This window comes from Cygnus olor, chromosome 3 (assembly GCF_009769625.2).
Source record: "Cygnus olor isolate bCygOlo1 chromosome 3, bCygOlo1.pri.v2, whole genome shotgun sequence".
Classification (NCBI taxonomy): Eukaryota; Metazoa; Chordata; class Aves; order Anseriformes; family Anatidae; genus Cygnus; species Cygnus olor.
The window spans coordinates 58733962-58761712 of NC_049171.1; the positions used below are offsets into that span (position 1 = coordinate 58733962).

Sequence of the window (27751 nt, forward strand, 5' to 3'; positions counted from 1 at the left end):
ACATATTTAGCCTCAATCTATTTATTGTCAGGCCCTGCAGCACATATGTATAGCAATTGTCTTGGTGTTGTTTCTCCTGACCAACTAACTTCAGTAAAGAGAGTATTTTTATCCTCTTGATTCTGGTGTGTCTACCTGGGCAGCCCAGTCCCACAGGGGCTCTCCAGGCTGCCTGCTCTCCTGGCAGCTTGGGAGCACTGAATTTGTTTTACTAAAAATACTATCTTGATTTTTTTCCTTAAAAATTCCACTCTGTCCTCATCTGCAAAAATCTGTCCTACTGAAATCCAAAAAACTGGACTAAACAGAAGAGTCATAATTCAATTGACACCATGCGAACTATTAGAAGACGCAGGGAAACAAAGATCTTTTTATGAGAGTGATGTTCAACCTGAAATTCATTGTACTATGATCAGTGTTTATACAGGTCTGACTTAGCTCAGGTACTACAATTAAACATAAATCAAAATTTTGGAAATCAGGCAAAAAACAGGAATACAGTACGTTGCAGGAATGTGTAAAATATGGTAGGTGGGAAATCTGGACTGTTTTGTAGTCCACCATCATAACAGCAGAATGAACTGATACTACAATTTCATTAACAATGTTTCATTTAACTACATTAACAAACAAAATATTTGTAAGGAATTGTTTACTAGTGATAGTTAGCAATTCAAGTTATGCCCACAGCAATACAGCAATAGCAGGAATACTTGTTGTACCGTCCACCTCCTGCTCTGCTCTCCTAGTTGGTGCACACTCTGTCCTCCTTCCTTATTCTTTCTGGATGACTGTTGCAGTTCCTCAACAAGTATGCTCAAAACCAAGTGAAACTGTAAATCCAGTACTGCAGTCATGAGCATGGCAGTGGAACTGCACTGCATGGAGCTACAAGATGAGAAATTCAGGCAAAAGCCAAGATCTGAGTAGTTGTGGTCTTCCAAACAATGGTACATGAAGTGGTTTCATGAAAAAAAATGTAGACATTGCCAAGCTTAGACATGCGGGATAACACTTCAAGTGGTTGTTCCTTCCAGATAAAACCAGATTTTCCTGCAGTGATGATAAAACTGGTAACTTCAGCTTGTATTCCTGGCCCAGCAAAAATGATAGAGAGTGCTTGTAGCAGTGCTCTCTGCTGAGCTGCAGTAAAGCCAAACACAAACCATGCAACGTGGTTGGCAGCACCTTCAGAACTACACTTCTGGCATTTAGGCTTCCTAGGCTTGCTAGATCTGAGATGTTTGGGAGTGTTTAGGGTTTAGTTGTTTTTAAGCAAGTAAAAGTTGATCTGGCTCTGGATCTCCCCGCTGCCAGGAGTGGTGGTTGTTATGTGATGTATTGTACCACTAAACATTTATTAAGTTTATGGTCACTGGTAACTCTTGACTTCTCCCAGTTCTCTTTTCTTGTGTCTCTCCAGCAGCAGTACTACAACACAAATATTAGTGAGTATGAAGAAACCATTTCATAAGAACAAAACTAAACTAATTTAGTGAGACTGTATCTGTGAAATTGCTTTCCAAAGCAGGTTAGCAGCCCTGACAATTCCTAGAGATGCATTGACTGACCTAAATCAGCACTGAAAGGTACATCCTATGAGACACACTTAGCATTAGGATTCGTTTTCCTCCAGTCCTTCCCCCAAGAATACCTCTTAAATTTTCCAAGAATAAAGACATTGTGTTTCTTGTCTTTTGAAGTGGGAAGTAAAGAAAGGGTTTGAGGATTTAGGATTGCTCCTGTATTAGCTTTAGTATTATGATTAGTTGATCTATTAGATCATAATTTATTCTTTGGGAGAAGTCAAATTAGATTTTATTTTATCCTGGAGAATATTATGCCATTTATATTATGAGTGCCTGAAGATAGCTGGAAAATATACAGCAATTGACAGTGTTATAGGTGCATAAATAAAACACCAGCCTGCTTGGCGACAAAGCTTGTGCTTGGTTTTGCAGCCATGTTTGACTGTGGGAACTGTAGGACGGCTGGGAGGGAAGGAAGTGTTGATGGCTTTTTGTAGTTCTCCACTGAGTACTGAATATGAAAAATAAACATTAAACAGTAAACCAAATGTTGAAGAAATAAATAAATACAGAACAGATGGGAAAAAGATGTGTCCAGCTGGCTCATGACACTCGTTTTTTCTCATTTGAGCAATAGCCGCATGCAAAGTGGGTTGGGTATTGTGCTGAAACCATATTTTCCAATGCGACACTGCTTCCACTTCCTACCTCAGACGATTTAGAAAAATCATAAGAAAGGTTTATCTAATAAAACTTTATGCATTTAAATAGTTAGGGCCTTCCTCACATCACACTTTCTTATGAAGAAGATGTGTGAAGATCCATTGCACCATCGGTGACTTGCACATGTCATCATCATCATTTGTGGGCTGCAAAACACTGTGCCCCATATTACAACACTATTGACAGTACATGTGTTATGCAAAGTCCATGCTCATGAGCACACCTTCAACTTTCAGCAGACATCACATGGACCTTCTCTGGACACATTAAGAAGTGTACAAGATAACAAGACAATTGCTGCGCCATGTCTTTGAGAACAAAATCTCCTTCTGTGTCCTCACCAACTGCTGGTGGTGCATGTGTTCCAAGGTCTAGAGAGTCCTGAGGGCAGCATCTTTCAGAAGAACAACTTGGCATTGACATAGTCTTGAACTAAAATAAATATTTCAAGTTCTGAAATATAAATACGGTATATCTCAATATTTATACTATGTCTGTGTCAGAGTTCACAGCATTATGCAGGAAGGCAAAGAATGACTTTAAAAAGACAAGTTATTTCTAGGTTCTGTTACTGTATAGCATGTACATTTTAAGCCAGTTTATAAAAAGTATGAAAGTATTGAAAACTAGATTCTTATTCCAAATACAGCTAAGAAAATATGATGTAACTGATTTTAACATTTGACCTTGTAGTCCCAGGAATGAATGGGATGGTCCTAGTGAGCATGTAATCTTATTTATTGATCCCAAGTACAACTTCTAAGAAACTGTTTTTTGAAACCTTTTCCTGTGTGTAAAGGAAGGAAAAACAAACACTCTTAATTGTTCTCATGACATTTACAAACGTTATTTTATCTTTTTTTTTTTTTCTCAGGGAAGATACAACATGAAAGACCTGTAGAGCTCCCTTTCAACCTGAATTATTCTATGATATCACGATCCATATATTAACAAAGATCCTGGGGAATCCAATTTTAAAAGAAATATAAGGTCAACAGTAAGAGAACACAACTACAGTGCAAGTATTGCCCACTGTAGTGCCCTTCCCAGGCACGTTCAATTACTTCAGCTGCCACCTTAATTTGAAATGGGATTTGTGCTTGGCTTGTTCAGCAACCAAGGAGTATATTTCTCAAAATTGTCAATTGATTACTTTTCTACTAAATTAATGCCTGACAGAGAGATGTTTGAGTGATAAACAATTGCAAAGGAAGACTTAGAGACAGACACATTGTCCATGACCTCTGAGCAGGTCCAGCAAAACTCTGCAAATACTGCAAATAAACAGGCCACAAGGGATGTGTCCAATTTGGCTTCAAGCCACTGCCTGTGGCAGTGAAGAAGCACTCCTAAAACCATTTCCTCTTTCCCATCTCTACCATGAGTGAACATACAGTAGGTGACTGATGCAGAAAAAACACCAGTGCTTTTGATTTCATAAACATCCATTCTGGCCTCTTTCCTATGAGCTGAAACTGATCCAGCCTTCAGTGGCTTGTGGTGAAATTAAACCAATACTCCTAGATGAGCACTCAACCCACAACCTCTGATTCAAACCAGCCCTGGAGAAAATTCACCTGGTCTACAGATCCTCTTTCCAGCTGCCTTCTTTAGAGGTTCAGCTTCAAGAAGGATGAATGACTATGACAGATGTAACATTGCCATTTTCCTCCTAATTGCCATTTTTCCTCAGCAACCTTTCCCATATCACACTAGGGTGATATGTGGGGCAGGGACTACAAAGTACACGTAAAGCTATGCATCCATATGCCAAATCACTGGAGTTTCTCCAGCTGATGTTTTGTTTCTGCATTTCCTCTCTTTTTATTGGGAATCCTGTCAATACATGTTGCTAGCTGACCAGCTAACAAACGTATCTTGGTACTATGGACTGTGCTATGTGAAAGGCTTTCATCCTTCCTCTAAACATTTCCTATGTTTTAGTGGCATTTACATTATAAAAATAGGTACAGACAATACTCTAACCCTCTGAAAAGAATGTATGCAAATGAGAAAAAAAAAAAAAAAGGAAAAGAAGATGATGTACAAATGCACAAAGTCAAAATGAGTCATCACTTTATTCTTGTTGATAAAAATAGTGCTTTTAAGATTTATGACTGCACATAGAAAGTGATTTCATGCTTATGGGGTTCCATCTGCTCCCCAATATGTATTTAGTAATAAATCCACAACTTCAGTCTTGGAATTTACTTTGCACTCTGAATCAAACCTTTTACTCTCTGAGTGCATGCTTTATGATCACACTGAGAAACTAGTCATTAAAAAAAAAAAAAAGTTCAAAAGTGTCAGTTATTCTGCAAAATGGGTAGGAAAAACAGCTAGATATTTCGAAAAAACTGTTCCCTGTCATTTGCTATTTCAAAAGTATATGTAAAAATTGCTTTTCTATTATGTTTATGGACAAAATTATGGAGTCTTATACTTATTTCTAAACATACAGCAATAAATGCTGCCGCGTAGAGTGAAGCTTACTTTCCTGACTGAGGCATCAACTTCTGTTTTGCTTTGAAACATTTGCATCTGTTTGTTTCATATTTTCTCAGACTGTTTTAACTACATTTTTCAAAACTTCTGCTAGAATATCAGGGAACAGCTTCTTGCATTGACACAATCAAGCTTCTCTCTCTTCGTAGTTTTATCATGAGGAGAAATTGACAAGTCAAATGGTGCTCTGTACATTTGCTAGAGAATTCCATTTTCTCATAGCAGCATAAACTCACCTCTGTCTTTGGTGATGCCCACTAAGTGGCTCAGGTGTCTGCTGCCTCTGTCAGCCACTGCAGTGGGGAAGACCACATTCTTCCAGTTCCACTATGTTGATTATATTTTAGCATATGTTCTGTATCAGAGATCTGGGCTGCGTGCAAAATTCATTTGTAATTGCAGTTATTTTGTGAAGTGACTGGTATTTGTAATCAATGGGCAACACATCTAGTACAATCATATTGCAAACACAATATATCATGAAATGGCTGTTCCACCCTCTCAGTTCAGGCAAGGCTTATCATTCTCACGCGCTGCTAGCAGACAGTTCCCTACTGTTCTTCCTGTTGTTACCACCTATAAGGCCACGGTGCAAAAAGTGGACCCTCTATAAAAGCCCAGGCTAACTGGTGGTGCTGCTGGTTTGTTCCAGTTCCAACGACCTAAAACCAGGGTCTTTCCTCAGAGTCCTCATGAGGCTGGGACTCAGTAATACTAGGCCACTTAAAAACAACAAAGAAAACTTTTGTATGCCTACATGCTATATAGCAAGCAGAGGTTTTTGTGGGCACAGCAAGCTGCAAATACCTGATCTTTCCAGTTGCCATAGATATAACAGAACTGTCTATGATCAGACAATTTTGGTTGCAGAGCATGTCAATAACAGTGGGTTTTGGCTTGAAGGCTGCTAGGTCTTCCTCCAGATAAGCTAAAAGGGATTTATCACCTGGAAGCATTTACAAAGAGAATACATGATCAAACACTCAGAGAAGAGGAGTTTTGATCTTTGCCAATAACATACTTCAAGATACACCTTCATCTTTGAACCACCTTCTCCTCTCTGTTGCTGTGCCTTTTCCTGCAATCCTGGGTTACCTGTTCTAGATAGCGAAGCATCATCATGAACTGAGATTGAGAATGATCAGCAGACCAATTGCTGAGGAAAATAGAGGGTTACTCTTTGGGAATCAGCTTAGGTTCACTACAGTCACATGCATTAAGTCTTCTAGATTTACCTGGAGTACAGAATCCTTAAGCACACAGGATCCTCCTTTTTATTCATATAAAACCTCAGAGTCAGGGTCTGGATTAAATCCTCCAAGATAAGTGTACCTCAGGACAGATCCAGCTGTGTATGGAGGAGTGGAGGCAGGATATCTCTGATAGACAGGTTCTTTTTTGCTCATCTAGTTGATTTACATGTCAGTGATGATACTATCATGTCAACAGAAAAAAAATAAATAAAATTAAACACAGCTCAATATAATGAGGCACCTACAGTGCTACTACTTTCTTTTTCATTTTGTGGAACAGGTGACAAAACTTTAAAAACTGCCCCAATTTGAGCTACTGGAATAATTCTTCAAAGTTGGTCCTCAACAGGACAGTCATTTAGGAATAATTTAGGAGTCTGACTGAAGATTTGTAAAGTTTCAATGGCATAAGAACCTGGATAATACAGATACTATGATGGTGATGGCTTGTGTTTTTCACTTATAGTGCTACACCTATTAGAGTTTAAAGGAAGAAAAAAAATGTTGGAAGAATAAAGCATTAACTTGTAGGAAAAGCTTCCATGATTTTTTTTTTTTTGCAAAGATGTTATACGGCACATGAAGGAGATTTTCTATACACAAAGAAGTTCACATATGCATACTTTGAAATGCTGCCAAGAGATTTCATATTGTTTTTCTATTGTAATATGAAGGAGATACAAAAAGCCACATAGCTATTTTACTTGTGATAAGCTCTTTAAAATTAAAAGTACTGAGGGAACATTATGTCATTTTTTTATAGCCATGGTATAAAATATAACGAAAACTGTAACATGAAAAAACAGTGATTTGTTCACTGTATTAAGCACTAACCAGCATAGCTGCACGTTTTAAATCAAAGGTAATTTTAAGTATTTAAATAAATGGGATCTGATTAGATCTACAAAACCAAGAAATCAAAAATAATGACTGAAAAGTAATCAGCAACTCATTTCCCCATGTTTAAATATTAGAGCAATACACTCTAAGAATCTGAATCATGCAGTAAAGTGCATTTCATCTCACAGTACTGGGCCTGAGACAGAAAATTACCATAAAGACCCAAAATAATTGAACATTTAAAGAATGCATAGACACTTTGTGAAGGATCATCTGTTTCAGGTATGCCTTCAGCTAGATGATATGCATTAGATGTATACAATTTCATTCAGCTGATAGAAAACATGACCCACACAGATTGCTATGATATTAAGTGCATAAAAAGGCAAAGCCTTCCCAGTATTCATTCATCTACTGTAACTCTCAGTCTTTTCACAGCTTAGTTGAAGGCATGAAAATATTTTTGATCATTTTTTCAGTTACAGAAACATCTCATGTAGCTCCAAGTTTATGCCAAACATAGTAGCTGCTGTTGTGGTTAGCAGAAAGAGGCTACAAGAGGAGGTGGTGAAAAACTGCCTATGTGCTGGACTTCTGTACTGCTAGACCATGCAGGCACTGTGGGACTGACAGTGTGAGCATTTCAGAAGTTGTGTTAGATTGAAATCTGATGTACTTTAAATTTACATGTTTTACAATTTTTCAGCTACTTCCTCACCAGCTGCCATCATCTCATCCAGAGAATATTTCTGCTCATTTAAGTAACCGTGTGTTGTTCCAAGCAGACTCTTGTGTGACCTCATGCCAGCCATCCTTATTCCCTTCCCTGGAACAAACGTCCACCCCAACATAAAAACTGAGCCATGAAGATGCAGTGAGAGCAAATCTAACCAAATCTCCTGGTCATTGTTTACTTTTCTTGTTGCTGATAGATTGCCATGTACTTATCTCAAGCATTTTTATTCCACCTCACACTTAATGCTTTCAAGCCTGTACCCTAATGAGTTCAAACACTTTTAACCCTTCCTGATGAATTACAAATCCTGGAAGCAAGCATGAGGGTGGAATGGAGGCAAAGCCAATGGTAGTAAATTCCAACCTAGTGAAGGTGTCTCAACGTTCAAGGATTTGAAAGAGGAAGTTTGTAGTTTCTTTATGCCAAAAATTCAAACACTGCCTACCCAGAACTTGAGTCACATCAAAGAGGGGAAACATTTACAGAAAATCTTTATGCCATCTCTGTAAAGAATATTTAAGACACACAGAAGGTCTGTGGGAAGGAGGGAAAAGACTGATATGAAATGTGGGAGACCAGGTCAAAGGCCAGGTGAATAGAAGGAACGTGAGTGGCCCAGCCTAAAGCGGAAACAAGACTGGTTTTAAGTCAGGGAGCCCAAAAAAAGTCAACAGCCTTTTGAGTCATGAAGGCATATATAAGCAGCTGCAAATGCTTTTACTTAGTTTGTTAGATTAAGAAATTGCAGACTTTTAGCCCAAGAACTATTTTGTGAGTCTCTTAATACACAAAATTTCTAAGTGCATCCAGCTTTAAGGTGGCACTTAAACAGTCATTAAAAGAGTGTATGATGTGATTGCCTGAGACTGCAGACAGGGCAGTGGACTGGCCTTGATGATTCAGGATGTCTATTCCATTTTGTATTCCCACAGGAGATCTACTCTGAAATGAATACAGCATTTTGAAATTATGCATTTAAGGCTACAAGGTGGAAATCCTCCTTGTAAATGTAATGTTTTCTGTTGTTCTTTTGGTATAGCAAAAGAAGTAAAAGCAACTCTTCAGAGCAATATTGTGTGCACCTCCAAGGTGCATAGCCAGCCTCCCATTACCTCTGGGCTTTACCAGCCTGTGGTAAAAGTGTATGAGTGGACTAATTACCATCCTATCCTTGTAATTGGAGATCATGACATTTGTCTATCCTAGTAATAAAGTAATATGCATAGAATCAATCTCATAATGCAAATTCTAATCTCTGGCAAATCTGTGATATGTAGGCGACAATTAAAAAATTCCTCTGATTTTCCCTTATTCTCTTTACATGAGCCAAAAAGGGAAGGTTGACGCAATTATGCTGCTGAATATTGCCAAAGAATAATAATTAGAGAAGAAGATCTGGTTGCTAATATTTGTGACACAGATTTAAAGCAAATCTGAATGGTTTCTTTTACTTCTTTCTCATTAAGAAACAGTTCAGTCAGACCTGGCAATCTAGAGAGATTGCACTTTTACAGATCTTAGCACAGGTTAGTAGAAAAACAAAACAGATTTTAAATTATATCAACATGAAAACAGGCACTTGAAAGCAAAAACTAGACAAGTCAAAAAACAAGTATAACGAGTGTTTGAATATTTAGCAAAACCACATCTAATTTTTTGTTGTTGTTTTATTGGGGGGAGGGGGGAGTCAATGAATATAGATCCAGACACTGATCACAGTTAAAATATTAGTGGTTATATTTCTATAAAAAATTTTGAAATCTCCCTACAAAACACCTATGGTTGTGTTTTGGCATCATTCCTGGTTCCCATTGTGCTTATCCTGGAAGCTGGAACGCAGATTACGGATGCTGAAGGTGTTTGAGTCTGTGATAAGAAACTTTAGTGCATACATACATGTGTAGGCATATACAAACATGCATATACACGTGTATGACTCAGCTTGCATGTCATTTATAGTGGCTGGCAATGAAGTAGTGAATCTCCCCATACAGACTTACAGAAAACATTCATTTTTAAAATCTAAAGAGATGAGTGTCATGCACTAATATAGGGTTTTTCCCTGTATTTTATAAAAATGAAGAAGAGTTTAAAAGCTTTTAAAAAAGCACAGATTTTTAAAGAGAAAAATATGAAAGAAAATGCCCATAAGGTTAAACTTGTCAAAGTTCAACAGATTATGTGGTTGGTTTAGGTTTCAAGCGGTGTGGGACTACTGTATATTATCCAAACTGTAAATCCTATGGATCGATGCAACAAACTTAAAGAGAAAATGCCTTTCAGCTGGCATTCCACTTCCCCTTTTTATTCCAGCTAAATCTGTGCATGCAACTGTAGAAAGAGATAAGAACATGCATGATTTTGATTTTAGGGATGGGTCAAGCTCTTCTCTTCCAAAAAACAAAACAACAAAGAGATCTTTATGCTTCTGTTTTCTAAATGCAGTGATTCAAGTGTTTTATTTATCTGAAGTTTTCATGCTTCTGCACTGATCACTATCTTAATTCCTTAATCGTTAATTCATTACTTTCTTGAAAGATTTCTGTATTCTACTTTCCATTTTCTCTCTTGTTCTTGCTCAATCACTGCCTGTCCCTAACTAGGATAAATACTAAATAGTGCCACAAAACTCGCATTGGAAGGCTTTGAGTGGTGAAAAAGAGTACAGCCGCAGAGCAGAATTTCAGATCTAGTTGCTCATGGGCATTTGCTGGACATTGGAAGCAGCGGTGGCTGTCATGACTTTTGTCTTGGGTCTTCTCTTCATCACATTCACAGCATGCTCACAGCACCACCTTGACATTTAACTTTGGGAGTTGCTGCTGAGTTGCATGGTTCAAATGGACCGACAATTTTAGTCTAAATTGCCTGAGATACCAGAAGTCTACTTCTACTCACGATTGTGAAGCAGTTTTATGGATGCCAGTCTACAAAACAAATAAGGACAAAATGGACTGCTAGTGTTACAAGAGCTATGGGCTTAAATCACCAGAATGTATTTGAAACTGTTTAACCAGATCATGCTGCTGCACTTGAATGTTGTTTATCTGATGGTCACTAAACAGAAGGAAGAAGGGAAGGCTGGAAAGAGCAACCTTTCCCTCCACTGCTCTCAGCGACTAGTCAGCCTCTGATGCTACGATCTCTAACACTGTTTTTTGGCTTGTGTTATGATGCTGTGGCTTGAAAGGGAACCTAAAAGCTAAGTATTAACATGCCAGAACTTCTAAAAGTCTTTCTTTTTTCAGAATAATTTGCAAGAAAGTGCAACAGCTGGTGATGTCCTTGCAAATCATCCCATGTGATATTTCACATAGCTCAAATGAAAGGGAAAACAGAAAATTATTAAAATGAGAGAAATCTGTATTAAAATGTTTCAACAGTGCTTTTTCCCCTTCTCCTATTCTAATCTTCAATGAAAATTAGGATTTTGGTTATAGCTTTTATAATGGAAGTTGTCCTTTGTATGTTAGCACACAGTGTGGAACATACTTTAATGCTGCGCGTAATAAAACACCTTTTTTCCTTATCTTCTTTGGTGAGTGTGGGTGCAGAAATGACCTCCTTTTCCTTACTGAATTGTGTATGGGAAGCACATGTGATCACTGAGCGGTCCAGTTTACAAACTCTCTTTACAACTTCATAGCCTAGGGACAGGACAACTGCTAATACTATAATTACTGGCGGAAAGGTAGCATGAAAAACACAAGTCTGAGTATTACCAGATATGGTGATATCATGTCATAGGTACTGTAGATTTTTATGAAAATAAATATGATTTTAAATTAAAATGGAAAACAAGTCCTCACACTACTACAAATGCTACTTGAGAGTGAGCAAATAATACTGATATTAATCATGTAGGACTAAAGAAGTGGAATAGATAGGTTTGATGGGTTAGAGCATGAATTTTAGTTACTGGCCACATCTTCCTGGTTTATCTTAAACAGGAGATGGACACAATTATAATTCCATCCTGTCCTTAAAAATTATGACTGTGTGAGACTTCAGATAATGTTTTTGGATGTGTATCAGAACTTTTATGCCAGCCTTCCAAGGTTTTCTGCAGTTCAACAAACTGGAAGAAATAATTTAACAATTATAGCTTAGAATCATTCTCCATGATGTTTACAAACTATATATCCTCTTCTGCTCATTGAACATTTAGAGGCTTACATTTTTCAACACCTGGAAAAATAGGCAAGTATTTTGATGTGGCTACTACTGAAGAGAAATAAGCATTTTTTACCTATATTTTCTCCTTCTGCATGCAGTCCTGACTTTTTGAACAGATGTTGAGAGGAAAGCAAGGGAAAGAGAGTGTTCCCTGAGAGTTTTGGTACTGGCAGAGAAACCATTAGCTCACTAAACAGCAGTTTGGACACAACATTTAGACTGTTAAATCTGTGTGAGATAAGATGATATATAATCTGTATCTGCCTCATATATCAGAGGATGCATGGCCAAAGGGGAGTGGGTTGGGCCACCCACAGGGGAATTGCTGCAGAAAGGGACAGCAGAAACAGGCACCAGAGATCTGGGGGCAGGCATGGGTGCTCTCCTGTGTGACAAGAGAACTCTCACCTTGTGCACAAACTCCTTCCTGCAGCACCATTTGATTTGTTTGCAATGCATATGTTGAATGTATATGTTGATCTAATGTTTTAGGCTCTGCTTGTTGAATGTAGAAGCACTGTCCCTGTCTGTTGCAGTTATACATTTAATAGATAGCTATAGATTGTACACTCACTGTACAAGTGCAAGTCACAAAACCTTTCCAGCACTCTATAAAAGTTGAAAAAGTGATAGGAAAAAATCAGGGCAAATCAAAAGGTAAATTGATGGTCCATATCCCTCAGTGCAGAACTACAATGTCCAGATGATTCCTTAAGATACTTTCATTCAAACAGAAATTAAAAACGGTGAGGTGTGAAGACTCTACTGTTAAAGTACTCTACCGTTGCCTTTGGAAGTAGGTTAGATTATGCTGTATTGAGGGTTAAAGTAGCTATGAGGGATTTACTAAAAAAAGTTTGTGATATTTCTACCCATTTAATCAACAGTTTTAGCTGTAATAGAGATACATCCTGTGTGTCTTTAAAAGCTCATATTAAAAATTTTCTTTGCAACAGAAAGACACAGAGAAATAGCATAGAACAAGGCAGGAGGAAAGATGACTCACCTCAGGAGAAAATTACTGTGTATCTTGTACAAAACCTTTTCAACTCCAGAGTAAATATTCTCCTTTAAATGACAGTGCACCATATTGATCTATAGAGAATTGAAAATGCTACAGTAATATGAGACGAGGTACAATTTAGCACAATAGGAGCAGACAGGAAATTGCAGATCTTCACAAATTGACTAAGGAGTTTGGTTGCAGTAATGAATTACAGAGAATAGTTCTGAGAAGCAGTAGAGAAACAGAAGCATCAAAAGCTTCCTAACACTGTAAAAGTTCTATTTTCCACAAAAGAAAGAGACATTTAGTTTCGTATCAGCCACATTTGTATCGTGAATCAAGAGAATTAATTTATAGATTTCATAAATCCTTCATTTAATCCTTGCAATGCTTATCATCATCTGAGATTTTTTCTCTCATCCCAACCTATGTTCTCTACAATGATGACTTTTTAAAATTCACTATGCAAATTATACTTTTATACTTAGCTCATGAACATTGAATAAATCCCCAGTCAATGAGGGCAGATTGCTGAGTGAGAAACGTGGGATGAAACCTCTTCCATACTTCAAAAAGTGGTATTCAAATACCATATGAAGTGCTGTGTGAAATATGCTTGATATATCTTTCTTTAACCTTGAATAGCTTTTTTTTTTTTTTTTTTTTTTAAATGGATGAGGCTGGTTGGCTTCGCTTTCCATCACTACAACAACCTTTTCTCTTAATTACCTACTGTGAAGGTGGGGCTGTATTTCATGAGGTGTTTGAAAGTGCTGCTGTTGGAGCGGGGCAGCATTAATACCAATTTTTTCAAGGTGTCTTTTTGTTATATCATCTGAAAGACAGACGTGAGCCAGAATTCTATTCTTCTCTCCCCAAACACAATCTGCTTTTAAGATACAAATCAATCCAACATGCCTCAGATGTCTGCCTCCAGCCGACTTCTCCCTTTAAACGTAAACAGTGCAGATTCCCAAGGCCTGTTACTCTGACAACCCTATAATGCCATCCTTTTGACTGTCCAAGCTGTGTAAATCTTCATTCCATCACAGCTTGAAACAGACCAGTCTATTTTCGTTGCTCAAGATATGGGAAGCTATAAAAACAGCCTCCCTGGTAAACTAATCAGATTTTAAAATAGTTTCAGTATGCTCCAAACACCCATGAATGACACAGACAAGTTGTGGCTTTTAACATCTTATTTCCTTTGCAATATAATTACCTAGAGCTGTTTTATATCAGCAATTTGGGAGGAAAACCCCATTAATTTCAGTGGTGACCCAGGCTGAAAAGCTGATGGCCCGGTACAAGCACAGGTAAGCGCACGCACATGCAAGCGACACATTACGCATTTGACAGATGGCATTTTTAATACTTTAAATACCTAGCAATATGATGAGCACTTCAAAGAGCAGTGGTGAGAATCACCAAGTTCAGACATATGTAAAAGCATGCAGGGGAGTATGTGCTTAATGAAGCCAAGTGGTTACCATTTTTAAACCAATAGTATTTGATTTTAACCACAGTTCCAAAATTTCTTACGCACTGCTGTAAAGCAGTCGGATAACCATTATTCCTAGTAATGATAACATACAAAAATGCCGATACTTCTCATGGTAATTAACTACTACGGGACATCCAGCCAATGCCTTTTTTTATTTAGAGGGAAAGGAGAGGTATTAACAATTTGGTGTGTTTGAAGCAGAGCGCTTCTTTTAGTTTTAAAAACAATGTGAAGAGAACACAGTTTATTTTAAAAGGGGCTAAACACATGTCTTGCAAGCAGCAAACATGATGTGCTGTTTCCATAGAAACAGAGATTGGTATTATTAAAAGAAGTAAGCCATTCTGTGGCTAGTTCTCCTGAGGGACCCTCATTTACAGCTAGCATCGGGTAAACTGTGTAAGCGAGTTTTACCACCTGTTGTTAAAGATCATTAGATATGCCTGCTTAAAGCTTTATTAACTTCCTGCTAATTCTTGAAGAAACCATGAGGAAAACATTACCCCTTACCTATAAGATTGTTTGGAGATTTTTTTACATTAAAAATTAAAATCAAAGCCTCCTTTGACTCAGTTGATCTTGAAGGGTGCTGCTTGCCACTGTTCTGAAAGAAGAACAGAGAAATAATTTTGGCCGAGTTTCACAAACAGAAATATTTGCCTACTATTGACATCTATATGCCTGAATAAAGAGAGTGAGAGGAAACTTCTGAAATTGGAAGAATGGAGTGATACCAAAAATACAAGGTTCTGTTTCTGAAAGTTATTGAAGCTTTGAAATACACAAATAGGTATCTACCTTCTCATATGTCCTGGTGTTAAGCCAGCTTTTAATACTGTGAGATATTTTTGATATAGTAAAACTGAATTACTTCCTTTTGTCTGTGCCCACTGGTTTATACATATCAATGTTGTTAAAGTCATTGCTGATCTTGTCTGATTTATGGAGAATAGTACCCCCATCTCCCTGCTCTGACCACAATATGCTAAGTGCTGAAAAGTCAGCTAAACTTTATCATAACATCTTATTGTGCTACCACAAAAAAAAAAAAAAAAAAGAAAAAAAAAAGATAAGGCTGGTGTATTAAGAGGGGGCTGGAGCTTTGTGTGTTTTGCTATCACTTTTCTTTCAATTTTCAAGCATAATTTTCTTCTGTCTTCTGCAAATCCAAAACTGAGCTGCTCATTTTTCAGTTTCACCTGAGGCCACATGAAACAGTGAGCTTGGTAAACTGGACATTTTTACAAAATACAGATTTTACTGCAGGAGGAAGCTTAGGTACGTTTACCAAACACAGGAACTATGTGGCCATTATCCTCTGGCTACTGTTTCACAATCTACAGAGATCCTAAATTTATATCTGTAACACATATAACTGGTTTTAAAAGCTTGATTAAAAAACAAAAAAGAAAAAAAAAAAGAGGCCTCAGTGATATAAAAAAAATCTTAAAAACAGTGTGGTACACTTCAGAAACTAGAACACTCCTTTGATTCCTGGTTTTTTGGACAGCCTAAGCTATGCTTTTTTAGTAATTCCTCTAGGGCAGTAGGGGTTGGCAGCACTCTGTCAGCACACTGATTATGGTGAACAGACTTCATATTTTGATGTTGCTTCTGGAAGCTGTGTTCCAGTGTATTTCAAGCTGCCTTGAAGTATCTGCTACAGATATCAGATTATCACTGTTTTTCTGTTTGCTGTCACAGCTTGAAAATAAAATTCATAGAAAGACAAGTTAATTACATATTTCCAAGATTCTGCTTTTCAGTGGCAAACAGAAGGTCAGTGTGCATGCAGGAGGGACATAGGAACTTATTTGTCCCTTCTACTTTTGCTCTAAAAGTGCTTCTCTGATTCGTTTCTCAGTGCAATTAGCCAGCACTGTTTTCTAAGTTGCCTGGTGCATCAGGAGTCACCTCTTAAGTCCTCCTACATCAGCAAGACAACCTCAAAAGGGAACCATGTCAACCTCTTCAAAATGTTAATTAAAGTTGTCAAAGGCCAAAGCCTGGGTTTGCTAATGTGAAAGGGTAAAGCTTTCATTGCAAAATAATTTGGGAGGATAAAGTAACTATGGGAAGATGCTAAGACCTACATGTGCCCTGCAGTACTAGGTCTGCCCAAACTGGAGGAAGTCAGTGAGTTTTGTCTGGCTGTTCACTGTACCTGCTGGCTCCTGCTCTGAGACTGCCAGCTGTGGGTGAGAGGGGATGAACAACAGAAGAGAGGGTCCTCCATGGAGAAAAGAGAGCTAGTTATCAGAAAACTTCTACTTGCTTGCTCTGAGGTATGCATGTCCAGGTCAAATCTAAGTTCAGACAAATGCCATCCTGCAAAAGCAATATAATATGTTTACAGAAGAAAAAAGAAGGTGAGCAAGCAGCAGTGGAGAGCGAGGAGGGACTTGACTGAGCATGCTTGAGACAGCTGGACGTTTGAGCTCTGAGAAAGGTAGGCAGGTTGCAGATAAGCAGACACGTTTAACACTTTTCAGCCTGCTCTGTGTCTGTGGGCAAATGAGCAACACCTTTACCTGGCAGAAGCTGCTCTGATCGGGTGTCCCCAGGCTGTGGGTTGCACACCTGATGAATTATGGGCTGGCATAGGGGCAGACGACACAGGAACCTTGTGATCCAGGCAAGCAGAACGTGAACCACAAAGCTCCAGCTGGGATCTGTCCACCTGTCCACCTGGTATATTGTCCATAATTAATTTGCACTGTCAGTGTTTCCTTACGAAATTTTCTTTATATAAGTACCTCTTCACCACAGCAGGGACTACAAACTGCCATTCCCGTCACCCTCATGCTCAGCCTCATTAACCCAAATCTTTCCATTTTTAAAAGAAATTTTGGATCAAGGATGAGCTTGTTTTGTGTACTCAGCTGAGGCTAACCTGCAGAGGAGGGATTGAGCAACTCAGAGCTGTCAAAATATAAATGGTTCTCTGTATAACATAGCAAAAAGAAGGAGGCCAAGCTATCCATACTGGGTGGATAGCTGTGGGTGGCTTCTGGGACATTCCCCTTAAGAATGTAGGCTGGAGACTTTAAAATCAAGAGTATTTGCCAACCCTGGATGGCCACACTATAATACCTAGGATCTGATTTTTCAGCGTTTTGGCATTACATATTGAAGATGAGCTCATATTAACTTCTCTTCAGCTTGATGTGTAAAGCTGGACTAACCACAGTGAAATGAGCAGAGTTACAGGTAGAGCTGAAAAGAACAAGCAATTGGGAGTCTCACACAAATTCTCACAAATTATTTCATATGATGATTTTAGAGACAAAAATTAAATGTGCGAAAAAATTGCCTTTCATGTAAGCTGAAGATTTGAACTCCCTTGCAGTTTTTGTCACAGAGCAAAGATCTTGTTTGTGTAGTGTATTTTGAGCCTTAGGACTTGTCGTGATAAAAGTCTTGAAAAAGATACTTGAAAAGGAAGAAACTGAAATAAAAAGGAGGTAGTAAAACACAACTATATGTCTGATACCAGGGACATGACACTGTGAGATAAGCCATCCAGAGGGACCTTGACAGGCTTGAGAATTGGGCCTGTGCGAATCTCATGAAGTTCAACAAGTCCAAGTACAAGGTCCTGCACCTTGGCCGGGGCAATCCCAAGCACAAATACAGGCTGAGTAACAAGTGGATAGAGAGTAGCCCTGTGGAGAAGGAGCTGGGTGTGTTGGTTGATGAGAAACTTGACATGAGCTGGCAAGGTGTGTATGCTGCCCCAAAAGTCAACCATATCCTGGGCTGCATCAAAAGCAGCATGGCCAGCAGGACAAGGGAGGTGATTCTCCCCCTCTACTCTGCTCTTGTGAGACCCCACCTGGAGCACTGCGTTCATTTCTGGAGCCCCCAGCACAAGAAGGATGTGGACATATTAGAATGAGTCCAGAGGAGGACTACAAAGATGATCAGAGGGCTGGAACACCTCTTCTCCTATGAAGACAGTCTGACGGAGATGGGGTTGGTCAGCCTGGAGAAGAGAAGGCTCTTAAGAGAAGAGACCTTATATCGGCCTTCCAGTGCCTAAAGGGGGCCTACAGGACAGCTGGGGAGGGACTCTTTGTCAGGGAGTGCAGCAACAGGACAAAGAGAAATGGCTTTAAACTAAAAGAAGGTAGATTTAGATTAGATGTTAGGAAGAAATTCTTTATTCAGAGGGTGGTGAGGCACTGGTACAGGTTGCCCAGAGAAGTTGTGATTGCCCCATCCTGGAAGTGCTCAAGGCCAGACTGGATGGGGCTTTGGGCAACCTGATCTAGTGGGAGGTGTCCCTGCCCATGGCAGGGGGATTGGAACTATATGATCTTTAAGGTCTCTTCCAACTCAAATCATTCTATGTTTTTCTCTTACTTGTGAAGAGACTTTTATTTTTAAAAGATGAAAAAAAAAAAAAAAAAGAATGTGAAGAGTTTCTGCAGACTATTACATGACACTGAGATGAGCTCTACCCTTGAACAAACCCTCGTTGGCACTGGGGACTGAAAAAAAGAAACCAAAAGACATTAAAAAAAAAGTCTCAGCAAGGGAAATGCCACTTACTCTACGCTTCTCCAATTGCCCTGTTGCATCAGTGCTTTTGGACTAGAATAAAAATATTTTTATTAGTAGAAATGTGCTAAAGCAGAGGGAAGCAGCCTTCCAGAAAATAAATAAATAAATAAATAAAATAAAAATTGATAAAACACTGTGTTTGGGAAATGATGATATTTACATGACAGGCTTATACAGCAAAGAGTGAGATGCAGCTAAAGGCTGTATTCCTGGGCACAGCATGGAAAGGCAAACAAAAGAAAAAAGTATCTTCACATGTAATAGAGTCTTGTTAAAGTGCAAAATTAGGGTAAATGATCATCTGAATATAGCATCTTCCTCACCCAAGTTACTCCATGTGTGGTTTCTGCTGATTTCAGTGGCTTTGCAGGAAGGTTTTTTTTGTTTCATTTTTTTCAACAATGCAGAGCCTGCCAGTAACATGAGCACAAAAATGGTCTCTCTCCCACCAATAATCAGTCATAGATGCAGGCAAATGCATGTGCTATCAGAGCCAGAGAAAGAGTTTATCTGTCACCCTTTGCTGTCACACCTGGCTGATCTTGACCACTATTGGGTAAGGAGTTAAGGTCTACTCAGAACTGAGATTCATGCCATAACTGCACTAAGCAGATCCAGTTTAGTAAAGCCTACTCTTAAACTATTTAAACTAGCATATTTTGACTGAAGCAAATTAGGGTGCTGCTTACACAAGGAGCAGTTTGTACAACAAGTAGAGAACAAGCAGTTCAGCCACCAAGTCTAATTTCTCATAGAAGAACAGTGGTAAGTGGAGAGAGAGATAAGTGTCCCTTCCAATTATCCTACCACCACAGCTGGTGGCTGCCAGACCACCCACCACCTCTTTTAGAAAGAACTATGCTTTAAGATCTTGAATAGTGGTTTAAGGCTACCAATTAGGTAGTTTAGGGGAAATATTTTTTTATGCAATGACTATACATGAGTTACTGAATAACAGAAAATCCATATCCTCATATGTCATTTTTACAGCACAAATCTTTATTTTTCTACTGTCAGAAATGTTCAGAGAGCTAATGTGGTGTGACAGCAGTCCAAATGAAATTAATCTGCAAACTGAGATAGTAGCTTGAGGTTGACAAGAATTTCTTCCCAGCTGGAAATCTCTTAGGGAGAGCTTCACAGCTCACTTGGTCAGCTGCATGCCCTATTAAGCATCACTGACTGATATCAGGGAATGCTTATCAATCACCAGTCTCAGAGACTGTGAAGAGATTAGAGTGGTACAATTCAGTATGGAAAACAAAATCCTTGGGGGGGGTTTCTATATCCTCCAGCCTGCTTTGCTTTGTAGTGAAACTTTAATAGGGGTTGAAGGAAAAAAGATGGGAAAGGAGTGAGGGTATACTTTTTTCTCATCTGATTCCTTCTCTAATTCCACAGCAAAGTGCTCACACAACCTGATTATCATTGCAACTGCTTCATAATTGCAACCCCTCCTGTATGTAAAGGCATTATGCTTTGGTATGAAATGTACGTCTGCCTTTCATTATCACAGACAGATGTGGCTACAACCTTGCACTTGTTTCACACCACATGAGCTGAAGGCTGGAAATGCTGCTGTGATGCTCTAGCCATTTCACTTTACCACAATGGCTAAAATTAATATAAAACCCTGCTATCCACTGATTGAAAGCAATGAAGCTTCTTCTGATGATCTCATAGATAAGCTGTCAGTGACTTTGGTTTCTGTGTCAGCAACAAGTTAAGACCATTTTATTCCCTAAATAAGTTTTCATGTTTAAGCATGCTCTTCAGTATTGATCAATTTACTGTTTGCAAAGTATAATTTAGATAGAAAGCTAAAATGAAAAGAAACCAAGAAGAAAATGTTTCAGAAATACAAAGCAAAATCTCATTTTGCTTTGTTACTGTTTTTAGATCTACTTTCACACTTCTCAGACATTCAGCTGGAAGTCAAAACCCAAAACATTTCAAATAATAAATGATTCTAAATATATAGCAATGAAGCACTAATTGAACATTTAGAAAAAAAAATCTGTGAGTTTTCTGCTTGGAAACAAATTTTATAGACCTTACTTTACATGAGTTTGAAACTGGAACTCTCTGTTCACACGCCAGCAATATGGACTTTTAATTTCAGAACATGAACAGAAACATGGACACCTCAGGTGCAAATGTCAGGTGAATGCTGTTCCAAACCAGTGATAACAGATTCTTTGGGAAAATTAAGCTCTGTTCCATGTGAGCAAGCAGAATGGCCACTGACCTGTTACCAAGTTAGTTTACATTTCGGACTAAAGCTTGCCAGTCTTTCTAGCAAGAATCGCATTTAATAACTGAGACAACACACTGAATGAAAGAAAGTGAATTCTGATGCCAGTAACTGATTCTGCACATTATAAATACCTTCCCAATCACTTCTTATCCGCAAAGCGTCTGCTCTGCACACTGGCATAGCTACATAGCTTTGAAGCTCAGCAACATATCATTTTATCACTCCCAAACCAAAACAACTAGGAGTTATTAAAATGAACAAACAAGCAAACAAAAACACTTTCAGAAATTAGGCCTCATAGAAATGGATGGAACTGAACTGTTTTAATTTTTGTATATAGAAGAAATAATGTCATTCCCAGTTTCAGTTAGAATTTTATGCTTTAGAGTATTTTCATCAATATGAGTGTAGTCAAAATTGAAATGATTTCTAATTTAGGTCAGCTGAGAGGGAAGAAATCTTAATAAATGTCAGATTTCTCAAGGTGAAGATAAAGCGTTTTAAAGATCAGTCTAGGAAATCTGAATAAATGAGCACCCTGAAGCACCTAACTATTCCTATTGACTTTACTGTTACTTCTAAATGTGCTTGCTTTCCACGAGGGAAGTAGGCTGTGTGAGTATTAATGCAAATAGCACAAGGAGATGCAAGCATGTGATATCATTCCCCTATTTCCATATCAAATGCGGAAGTCCAACCCTTTCAAGAACTGACACACAGTCTCAGCATTTGAAGCATGTTACCTCTATGCTTGATATCATACAGTGACAGCATCTGGCCCTGTGGTTTTGATTATAAGGAAAAGAGATTTCTCTCCCTCACAGCACACAGAGAACTGAAGAGGAACTGAACTGACTGCCCTCAAGTTTTCATGACAATGATCACTCCAGAAAGTCGGGATCAGATTTTTCAAAGCAGTCTGACGTGATTGTGCTTCTAACTTCAACTCCAAATGAGCTCAACTCAGGAAACTACGAACAAATGAACAATAGAAGTTAAAATTCATGTGAGTGCCTGGTAAAGTAACACATGATTGCCATGAAAAAAGCAGTCAGTCTGAGCATTTTTATTTTTTTCTTGCGTAATTTAGATTTGCTGTAAAAGTCTTTTAAAATGCTCCTTTTCTTTCCTAACAGTGTATAATTGAGAAAGACTTAAATGTGTAGTTTCAAGCATGATGTTACATTTTGCTCTAGCTATATGTACTATTTTGCAGAGGTTCTTGAAATCTCTAAAATGTGCACATATATTATCTGGTTATGCATTGCAGAAGCAAGTTTGATGTACAGAAAGTTCTTCCGAACAGACACACATTTGATAAAATACATTTTTAAAAGATAATTAGATTTAACATATTCTTGGGAACCATTTCCCCATCTTTCACAGTTCTTCTCCTTAGGCAGTAGAATGTCATTTACCTCTTCAATAAAGGCAATGTGGCATTTTTATGTATAATGGTTCATTTCAGTTTATCAGGACTAAATCTCCTGGCATACTGAAGGAATTATTCATCATAATTGAAACACAGCCATAATCTCACCTACTTTTACTGCTTATAATTGATTTAGAAAAAACAATTGGACAGCTTCTGTGTAATTGGTTAAGAAAAGTTTGGCGAACATCTAATTAATGGATGAGTATTTGGAAGAAGGCCTGGAAACTTTAGCCTTTGGTGTCTGGTCAGCTTTAGGTATGTGCAGGAAGTAATAGTAGTGATACTGCATAATTACACCTGGAAAAAGGCCAAGCATATGCATTTACATATGGAAATCAGCAGAGCAAATTGAAGATGTGCTCTGTGCCCAGTGGGAATACCTCCAGCCTGATGAACATGCATGTAGTGCTTTGCTCAGGTCTGTTGCAGAGCAAGTGAATAGGTGCAGCACACTTTTTGCCTGTTCACTGTCAGAAAATTGCAGAAATGCAATATTTCCACATTCTTGTGTAGGGATCCGAAATTTTGCCTTCGTATACTAAAAGTCCCTGAAGAGACCTACTATTTATCTTTGTCCATTATTCCCTCAGTCCTTCTTTAAAAACCATCTGAGAAGAAAGAAAGAAAGAAACAAACAAACAAAAACCCCCACACAAGAGATCTTGCCTTTTGCTTTGAGATGACAATAGAAATTATGACAAACATTTGAATTTTTGTCACTTTGGCATTAATCTGGAAAAACTTCATTGAATAATGGAATTACAATGGATTTATATCAGCATAATTGAGTGGAATCTATTCTTGTGCATTATAATGTAGGCTGATCTTTTTTCTATTTCTCAGTAATAAATAAGGGCTCATCCAATTACACTGTAAGAGAATACTGAGTATTTTCTTTATCTGAAAAGAATTAATGGCAGGTAAACTTGCATACATTGCAAATCTGTAATAGTTAATAAAAATTTGTTACAGGAAAGTAATTGAGTGTTTCTTCAGCAAATATTTGGAACTGGTTGCTAACTCTAATGCCAAGTGAGACTTTTTCAAGTATAGTCTGGGTGAAAATATCAGGCTATACTGAACAGAATGATTAGACTGCTCATCATTATATCTGCCAATGGATTTATTATATTTTGTGTATGCTTGTTATGTAGCATTTAGCTGGAAGCTTTCCTTAGGCAGTATTGAGAATGGACTCTATATTGCAATAGACACTTAACCCACACAGTCCAGTACAGAAGTAAGACAACTGGGGTGGAGAGAAAGGACTGGAATTATTTCTGGATAAAGGAGTGTCAAATGTTAAAACTATAATTGTTTGAACTTTACCTGTTCTATTCTAAGGACATATTAAATACTCTGACTGAATCTTTCAGTGCCTTGCATGTATAAATTATTGAGTGAAACTTTAATTATTAAAGATCAGCACCTATTAAGTGCTTAAAACAAAATAATAAGGCAAATATACAGGAAAACATAAGAAATGTACATACACACAGAAAGCATTACTTTCACTGAAATTTATATTGTGCAAAATATTGCTCAATTATTGTGCATCTGCAAATAATTTCATTAAAGGACTGCTCCCCATTTTCCAGGAAAAGCATAAAAAAGATCTGCTTCTGCTCACATTTTAGATTTTTCTTTTTTCTGAAGATTTTGTATTAAAATTTTAATGATATCTAACTGAAATAATAAATATGTCATAATATTCATCATCCAGTAGGTGTGTGAGCTTGGCAGTCTGTTATTTGAACAGGCGAATAAAATTCTAAATAAGACCATACATGCAAATGCAGAAGTATAGGTCCTTAAATTGGCTATTTAGTTCACTTCCATAAAACTACCATTTAAAGACAGAACGTGGCAAGGTATAAGAATGGTTTCATGCATACTTATCTCAAATGCATGGACAAATCACTCCCTGCTGATACACACCCTAAAATTCTTGTTTCATTGACTGAGTCAAGGCATTAGCCAGTGTGTGCTGCCCAAAGAGTTTTTAGAATTCATTTAGAAGACAAAATTTCCACACAAAAAGTCAGACTGAGAAGTATTAGTCTTTGTATGCTTTTCTGCTTTTGTTGTTGTTGTTCGTTTGTTTGTTAAAATGAAGTTAAAATGAAATGCAGCTCTTGTTCCAGTTAGTAGCATGATTAATAGAAGTATCTTAATTCAGCCTGTGTCACATCAGCAGATATATTCTCAAGAGCACAGGGGAGCAGAAGAAGAGGCAGAAATATCTATCTTGAAGTAGGAAAAATTTCCACTTTTGCATGCTTAACCAAAAGTTTCTGGACAAATACATTCCAGAATATATTTACCGCACCTACCATACAATTGTAGGCTGAATTCGTTGCACTAAACATTCGAATGTGCAAGCAGTCATCTGGCAAACTTGTCACAGAACTAGATGCATGAAATCCAAAGGAAACTATTTAAACCCTCCTAGAAGGAAACCCTAAACTGAGGTTATTTTACACTTCCCTTAGGCACTGACATCAAAGGTGCGGCAATTCTGTGTGGCTGCGTCATCCAGAGACCATAAAGAATACACTTATGCAAGAGCAGGTTTACTAATAGACTGCAGTTCCTAGGACCCACGCAAAACCTTAAAAATGCAAAACTTGTACCATGCAGCAAGAGAAATCAGTATTTATTCATAGTAAAACTTTCTCTTCTTCCATCCCTGCATGAAAAGGAAGAAATCAAGTAAGCAAGCAAGCAAGCAAGTAAGCAAGAAAGAATAAAAAGACTACAACACATTAAAAGTTGCACAGAAAGTCCTGTCCAACAAGGCAGCTTCCAAATGGCTTCCACAGCAGATGAACCTTCCTGACAAAACACTGCCTTCAACCTCCTCTTGCAGATGCACACTGAAAGTCTCAGACACCAATAAAGGTGTGACCACAGGCCCTTGCACCTGTGCACATACACACAGAGTGATCACTTCTTAAATGTCACACAGATGGCAGAGATGAAGACAAATCATTCTACCCCAGTTGTCTCTCCATTACAGATTCTGGTCTGAAAAATACTTACGCGTAATCTGCATCTCCTCAAAAATCCTTGACACATACATTCATTAAACATCTTGTTTCCTAAAAAATGTTTCTTATGCACCAGTGCAATGACTGTAGCTTTTTATATGTAATTAGGAAAAGTAAATAAATACCTTTTCAGATAAATATTACCTTTTTGATACTTACTAGGAGCAAATTTGAAAATTATTTCAGCTCTAGATGATGACATAGTGTTTCAGATGCATCTGCTGGAGCCCATATGTCTGTTCTAGGCTCTTCTCTAATGCTCTTTCTGCAGCTCACATCACAAGTTCATCTGCTGTGAATCAAAGTCAATACTTGAAAATACTGCTCTGTGTAACTGGATACTGCTGATCCTGTTTAATCAGTGTCAAATGTTACAGACACAGGATAAATTCTAGGAGCTTTTCTAAATGTTATGATTTGACGAGGGATTTCACTCCAAACCAGGAGCTATACCAGCAGGTTGGCTAGTGACTTTGTTAATCTGCTATATCCTGATATAGGTCGGGAATCATCTTGGATTAGGAAGAAGCACACCAACTGTTTGTGCATGTGCAGCTTCCTCAAGATAAATATATCTGCTCACCTGCTTTTCTCTAGTCCTTTGGTGCCTCTTGTTCAGGTACATCCAGCTTAGCCACGTAGCCAACACGTGGTCTAGCAAAACTATTCCCAAGAGCCCACAAATACCTTTATAACTTTTTCCTCAATTTATTAGATTCATAATAATCCCAAGTGAAATTATATGTCAGAGATCCTTTTGAAAATTTGAGCTATAAATGGTACTGATTCAGATCATAGAGATAGAGCATGGGTAAATCAATAGAAAGTAACAACACTTCTGATCCTATATTGCATCAGATTTAATGAAAATGTCTGTCTCCCTGGTTTTGGTGTTTCCTTCTTTCTCATCATTTTACTCCTTTCTTTTCTTCTTTTTCCTTTTCCCCTGCTTCCCACTTCTCAGTCTAGACACTACAGTCTTATTCATCTTTCTTTCCCCTAATTCCTCAGAACGTAGTCCTTCTGCATCCTTTCCTTACTTCAGTAAAACACTCATTTACACTTTACACCTTATCTATTCCCCCATTACAGGTCCTTGTCATCCAGTGTTTACACCACAAAGTTTCACTTACACAAACTCTGGCTCTGTTGAAGGCTCCATGGAGATGTGGTTGACCCTATATTCCCCTTGTCGAGTTTCAGGATCTGCCATCCCCCTTTACTTTGGTTCCACAAGACTGAGACAAGGCTAGAAGACTACTGGGTCGAAGTGTTTTTTATAGGCATCTGTTTTCAGAGGCCATAGTTGATGTGACTTACTTCATTCACACAGCAGAACTGGTGTCTTGTTTAGGTACAAGAATCTCATGATGCTCAATATCAGCAGTGGTTAGTGGGGCTGTTGCAGAACCATTAGCAATTTCAGGTACCTTGTTTGTTATTTATATATGGCATTTTATTCTGTGTCAAATCCACAGAAGACTACATATGTTTATGGATGACAAAGATTTGGACCAGGGTTGAAAATAAATGCTAGACTTTTAAGTACTTGGAAGAAATTTTCTTAAAGCCTTTTTCATGACCCTGATAAATAGTTCTGATAACAAATCAATTTAGAATGCGAGGCATTTCCCTCTACATTCATCTTGAACTTCATCTGATTAGATAACATAAATGTTTGAAGTACTGCAGCTATGAATCACTAAGCTGCATGGCTGTATTCACTCAAAAACTATCTGTAAATGCATATGCTGCTGATTCACCTTCTGGGCAGTATTTTGTAGCCACGCTGTAATTGCAAGCCAATTTTAATAGCACTCCTGGGAGCTACTGGAAATGTTTAACATGTAAATGTCACTATGTAGTATCTATGACACGGTTACAAAGCCCAGTGTTAGTGCTCTCAGAGGTCCCCAGGACACACCAGGTGTGACCTCAGACAGTCAAACCAGCCAGGCCTGGCAGCTGCTTAGAATAAACGGCCCATCTTGCACAGCCTGGTCAATTCATCACTGCAGAAATACCTGGCTTGCTTGAAAGGCCATTTCTAAGGCTCTGGCCACCTCCTAACCAGGTTCTGGTGAGAAATAATTTTGGTGCAAACAATCTGTGTAAAATTGCTGCCAAGCCATGCCTGCTTCTTAACAACTCCAGCCAATGCTACTGCAAGC

The 27751-nt window shown here is 38.2% G+C and overlaps 2 long non-coding RNA genes across 4 annotated transcripts; one reads left to right on the plus strand and one right to left on the minus strand.

The window, feature by feature from the left end:
* On the minus strand, window positions 1–27751 carry LOC121068512. 2 transcript variants are annotated; one of them, XR_005818920.1, is made up of 5 exons: window positions 26714–27751; window positions 25740–25872; window positions 14783–14876; window positions 5993–6191; window positions 1–2705 (listed from the first exon to the last, which is right to left on the minus strand). It is a non-coding gene; the product is annotated as an uncharacterized LOC121068512 (long non-coding RNA). The 2 variants fall into 2 exon arrangements; XR_005818921.1 differs by lacking the exon at window positions 26714–27751 and having other exon boundaries at window positions 25740–26374.
* On the plus strand, window positions 21893–25714 carry LOC121068511. 2 transcript variants are annotated; one of them, XR_005818919.1, is made up of 2 exons: window positions 21893–22101; window positions 25023–25714. It is a non-coding gene; the product is annotated as an uncharacterized LOC121068511 (long non-coding RNA). The 2 variants fall into 2 exon arrangements; XR_005818917.1 differs by having other exon boundaries at window positions 25232–25714.